The sequence below is a fragment of the Tupaia chinensis genome, unplaced genomic scaffold (genome assembly GCF_000334495.1).
Source record: "Tupaia chinensis unplaced genomic scaffold, TupChi_1.0 Scaffold000112_1, whole genome shotgun sequence".
NCBI classification, from domain to species: domain Eukaryota; kingdom Metazoa; phylum Chordata; class Mammalia; order Scandentia; family Tupaiidae; genus Tupaia; species Tupaia belangeri.
Genome location: NW_006159576.1, coordinates 716,103 through 721,869, shown reverse-complemented (window position 1 = coordinate 721,869; position 5,767 = coordinate 716,103). Strand labels below are relative to the sequence as shown.

General features: G+C 42.8%; 1 protein-coding gene across 5 annotated transcripts in view; it reads left to right on the top strand.

Annotated features, from left to right (window-relative positions):
• Positions 1-5,767, top strand: part of SWT1 (SWT1 RNA endoribonuclease homolog) — a 134,133-nt gene that overhangs the window by 1,578 nt on the left and 126,788 nt on the right. The window contains exon 1 of one of the 5 annotated variants that reach the window (XM_027770082.1): positions 1,068-1,172. The exons of the other annotated variants lie outside the window; for them this stretch is intronic. The gene's annotated coding sequence lies outside the window, so the exon portion shown is untranslated. Of the gene's footprint in view, positions 1-1,067; positions 1,173-5,767 lie in introns of those variants that run through there. 5 annotated transcript variants of the gene reach the window in all.

Sequence of the window (5,767 nt, the reverse complement as noted above, 5' to 3'; positions counted from 1 at the left end):
CGTGATTATTTGGCTTTTTGAAACTAACTGGAAATTAGTCCCCTCCTACTACCTCTTGGCTACTGAATATAACTGGGAGATTTTTTTCCAATCTCTCACCAGTGTAATGGAAAGAGTTGATCCCCATTAAGCTGTGAGTTATATATTCCTGAAGTACTTTCGTGTCTCCCCCCCCACACTTTTGCTTTTTTAAACTAGTATTCCTGGATGTATTGTTGAGACATTGCTTAACTGTCAATTAAAAATAGGTAGTATATTATAACGTATACAAATGCTAACTATTAAAATATCAGTGCATTTTTTTCCCCCTTTAGTTTATTATAGTGTGTGGGCACCTGTGGGGTTGGGGCAGGGGAGAAAGAGAGAAAGTAAAAGGAGAAAAGCCCCTCTCCCTCCCAATCCCATTCTCCTCTCTGGAATCTGGGCTCTTGCATTTCTAAACCACAGGTTAGGGAACTGAAACCACACAGTCGGCCATGTGGGATCTAGCCGACCTAACCACTGCCACCTGACTGGCCCAAGAAACATTGATTTTATTATTTCTAAAACACTAGATGGAGGCCAACCCATTGGATGGTGGTTAAGTCTGGTTTGAGTCCTGGACCAGAGGATTGGGAAACACCGGCACTGTGTGTGCACAAAAATCCCTAGAGGAGGAGGGACTACAACATGGCAGTCCTCCCTGCCCTTCCTGCCCCGTGCATATGCCTTTTAGCAAAACTTAAACAAACAACAACCAAAAAATAAATGTTTAACTGAAAGCTTGATTTATTATGTCAGCTTCATTTCATGCCAGTCAGAATCCAGAAGATGAAAAGGGATTAGATTTTAGAATGTGGATTTTATGGGAATTTTGTAAGAATTTTTTTTTTTTTTGGAGAGATTTTTGTTATAGGGCACATACACCCACTGGAAAGGCAGAGACAGAAAGCGAGAAATCACCCTTCCCCCTATGGGGGAGGTCGCCACCTCAGCCCATTCTCTTCCATTCTTCTCTCAGGATTTTGGGCACACATGCACATGTGATCGGCATGAGTTTCAAGCTGCTGGGTCTAGCACTTGAATCGCGGGTGACCGTGTGGAAGTCCAGCAATGTAGCCATTCGCAGTCTGCTGGTCCCAAGGAATTTATATGAATTTCTAAGCATGGTTCCTGCTGTTGTGACATCATAGGTAAGGAATCTTTAAAGTTTAAAGAATTATGTTAAAGGGAGGACCAGCAGATGGCATAATGGTTATGTCGCCGGACTTCCATGTAGTTGACCGTGGTTCAAGTCCTGGACGTGGTGGCTTAAAACTCATGCCAATGCTTGCCGAAGAGCCTGAGAGGAGAATGAAAGAGAAGGGATTGCAGCGGAGCCGTCCCCCTGGGGGATGATTTCTTGTTTTCTGTCTCTGGTGAGCACATGCGTCTTTATAGTAAAAATCTCTTTCTAAAAAAAAAAAAAGAATTAAAGTGTTATAGTCTACTCAGCGATAAATAAGAGGACATCCAGACATAGCCAAATTTATTGGAGTTTATTGATTAAGCTGGCGGCATACGGGGGACTCATGTCTCTCAAAATCCCGCACCCCCGAGTGAAAAGGGAACGGAGCTTATATAGGCCAAAAATGCACAGTCATGTCCGGATGAGGTGAGGATTCAGAGGGTAAGGTGTAGTGGGCTCAGATGGGGGAGAAGGGTAGCAGATAGGGTTTTATCAATGTAAAAGCAAAAGCACAATACAGAAGCAAGAAAAGCAAGTTAATCCTCCTTCAGGGTAGGTTCTGTCTCTGCCTAAACACAATAGAATTTTAATGGTCTTTATAGCCCAGGGCAAGGGGTCTGGCTGATGATTGTATCACTAAGGAACATTTTAGGGCAGTTAAGAGGAGTGGGGTTTAAAGACAATAGGAATGCTAATTACTCTGTTTACTCTTAGGCACAGAGGAGAAGGCAAGTTTCTAGTCACAGGAATCCAAGAGTTTCTAATGGAGGCGCTCTTCTAAGATGGAGTCGCGCCTGCTTCATTCCCCACTTCTTATGGAGGTACTCCTCCAAGATGGTGTCATGCCCGCTTCAAAGGGACTGTGCTACTCATCTATTGATGCATAAAGTATCCCAAAACTTAGTGGCCTAGAGGAACTATGAACAGGTCCAGCAGGTCCAGCTGTTGTGACATAGCGGTAATGCAAGGACCCCTCATTGCCTTGGCCACTTGGTGACTGGTTCCTATTACTTCGTCAGTTTCAGAACATGCCAGATGCGCACATGGGCTTCTCGGGTCCTGACAAGCTGCAAGGTTGGAGAAAGAAGAGCATAGTGTGATGACACACTATCAAGAATTCCCCCCCGCCCCGCCCCCAACACATGTAGTTTCTGTGGGGTGGGAATTCAAAATCAACTTTGGGCTTCTCATGAAGTTGTAGTGATAAACCCACCAGGGCAGCTGTCCTGTGTATTGATTGGGGCTGCAGGATCAGCTTCGAAGGTGGCTCACTCCCATGCCTGAGAGTTGGTACCAGTATTGGCGAGAAATCTCAGTTCTTCCCTGGTGGACCTTTTCATGGCTCCTTGAGTGTCCTCATAGCAAGGTAGCTGGTTTTCTCTAGAGTGAGCAAGCCAAGACAGAGCAAGACAGAGCAAGATAGAAGCCACAGTGTCTTAGCCACATAACACCCTGAAGCAATATCCTCCTGGTTAACAGGTTAGCCTATTCATTGGGGGAAGGGATGGTATAAGAGCATGCAAGCAGCAAGGATAGCTGGGAGACATCTTGGTGACTGGCTAGTGTAGGAAGACTGCTTTTAAGTTTCTTTAGATTTGCATACTGTCCGTGAATTTCAGGGAGTCAGCAAGTGGCTTGGAGGTTAAGATGCTGGTTCCCACATAGCAGACTCTGGTTTGACCCCTGGAACCAGCAGCTTGAAAATCACGCTGGACACATTTGCTTGCATGTCCAAAATCCCAAGAGGAGAGTGGAGAAGAGATTGTGGCATGGCCATCCCCACTTGGGGGTGATTTCTTACTTTTCCATCTCTCTTTCTCAGCCTCTTTTTTTTTTTTATTCTGACAAGCACACATGCCCTATAGCAAAAACTTCTAAAAAACATCAATGAATTTCACATAAGTATGAATATAAAACATTTGCAATAGTAAATATTGGGTTGTTGGAAAAGCCATGACTCATTTTTGCATAGAAAAACAGAAAATAAGGCTTTTCTGACTACCCAATGTAGGGAGATTTCCTTGCATATTTCACTGTCTTCATTGTTCTTTGTTTTGAACAAACATCATGACCTTCAAATGCATGCAGAAACTCAGTTCTGTGAGCTTCATTTGCATAACAATGAAATAATTTGCATATGAATAAGCTAGCAGTAGCTGTCTGAGGAGGCCACGCATGTTCAGATTTCACCCCAAAAGATCAGGGAAATCACTTGGCACCATTTTCACATTATTAGCTGATTAACATCTTAAAACAACTGGCTTTGCATTCCATTTCCTCTCCCCTCATTTTCTGCCCTATAAAATAATAAACCTGAGGGACCAGCAGCAGATGGTATAATGGCTATGTTGTTGGATTCTGGTGTTGTTGACCACAGTTCGAGTCCTGGACCGGGTGGTTTAAACTCATTCCAGGTGCGTGCATGCATGCCCAAGATCCCAAGAGGAGAATGGAGGAGAAGGGATGGCCATCCCACCTCAGGGGTGATTTCTTACTTTCTGTTTCCCTATCTCTCTATCTGGTGAGCTCGTGCCCTATAGCAAAAACCTCTCCCAAAAATTTTAAATGAATAAACCTGAGGCTGGTTGGGGGTCTTGGTTTTCTCCATCAGAGAAGTCGGGCCCACCTGATCCTCACTTTTTTTTTTTTTTTTTTTTTTTAACTAATGTGTCTTTATGTTTGTTTCTAATCCACAGCTCTCCCACTCAGAAAAATGTATACTGCCCAGCAGGTCCATCATTCAAAAGAAATCAGAAAAGTGGAGGTTATTGTAGGACTTGAAAAAAGTGCAACCATGCAAATTCTTCCATTGTTATGCAAATTAAATTGCAGTCTGTAACATTTTAACCAGTTAGTTGCCTCTAAGCAATAAATTTCATGGAAGTTCTTATATTTTATTGTGCCTTCCCTCACCCAAGGAGTAGGATCCTTTGGATATTGCTTTAATCTGAACGCTCAGCTCTGAAATCAACTATTGATTACCCCCCAAGAACTAGTTATTTAATTTTATTTATCATTATAATTTATTTTTTAATTTTTTTTTAAAGGATTTTGCCATAGGGTACTTGCACTTGCCCAATAGAGACAGTGAGAGAAAATGAGAAATTACCCTCTGGGGGGATAGCCACGCCTCAGTCTCCTCTCCTCCATTGTCCTCTTGGGATTTTGGGCACACAGGCTAGTCCCAGGTCTGAGTCTCTGACTGTGGTTGGCCATGTGGGAGTACATCACCTTAACCACTATGCTGGTCCCTTGTTACTTTTTTAATTTGCTACAGAGCATGTGTGCTCATCAGAGAGAGACAGGAGGAGAGAGAGGGAAAGTGAGAAATCAAGCTGCCAGGTCCAGGACTCAAACTGTAATAAGCCATATGGGAGTCCAATGCCTTGACCACCACACCATGCCACCTGCTAGCCCTTCCAGGGTTGACTGTGGTCCGAGTCCCAGACCTTTCTCACTTTTCTTCTCTCTTCTGTCTCTCTCTGGTGGGCACATGTGCCCTATAACAAGCTTACAAAAAAATAAAAAAGTTAATAGATAAAATAAGTAAATTTTTTTTAATTAAAAAAAATATTCTGAGGGAAAAGAATTCATTCAATCCTTCACTCAGGCATTTATGAGTACCATCTAAGGAGTTCAGGGTCTAATAGAAAGACAACCACATGGGCAAGTATTTAGATCCTACTGTGTTCCACTCTGTGCATCCATTCTACTTTTTTTTTTTTTTTTGAGAGAGATTTTTGCAGAGACAGAAAGTGAGAAATCACCCCCTTGGGGGGGGGATGGCCACGCTGCAGTCCCTTCTCCTTCACTCTCCTCTTGGGATTTTGAGCATGCACGCATATGTGCCCAGCGTGAGTTTCAAGCGACTGGGTCCAGGACTCAAACCACAGTTGGCCTTGTGGGAGTACATCGATGTAACCATTATAATAGCCACTGGTCCTGTACATCCATTTTTATATCCATTGTTTCATTTAAATCCATCAAAAATTCTGGGATGGGTTAGCTCTATATTACACATAGTTACTGAGATGCAGTTTGACTGCAGTTTCTCTCAGTGAATGACAGGGAATATACAGTAAATTAAAACTTACAACTAATTCACTGTGAGTATAGATGGTGTTAGAGGACAACAATCTTCATGCTTCCAAAACACCATGGATTTATAAATTTGAACGCATGAATGAATGCTTGCTTAGGGAACTTGGCACAAACGTTGAGCTCATACTTTCCTGCTTGCAAACAACAGGAAGTTATTTGCTGAATGAGTTATCTGATGGTCTGTGTTTTTCAAATTCCAAGGGTCCTCTGGCAATACTTTTTATAAGTGAAGTCAACATGACCCAGGAAATAATTCCTACTGTTCTCTTACTGCTGTCTTTTCTGAAAACAATATGTTCCTGTTTGTCTCTAACAAATACAGAAGATTAGGGAGACTCAGGCAGCTCTTGCTTTGTATGACCTTTCCCTCTCCCTCTGTACTCTGTGTCTTAAATAGTTATCCTGTGAGTTTCAGGTGGCTCTCTACTGGCAGAAGAGTCACAAGTGGGCTGCATTCCT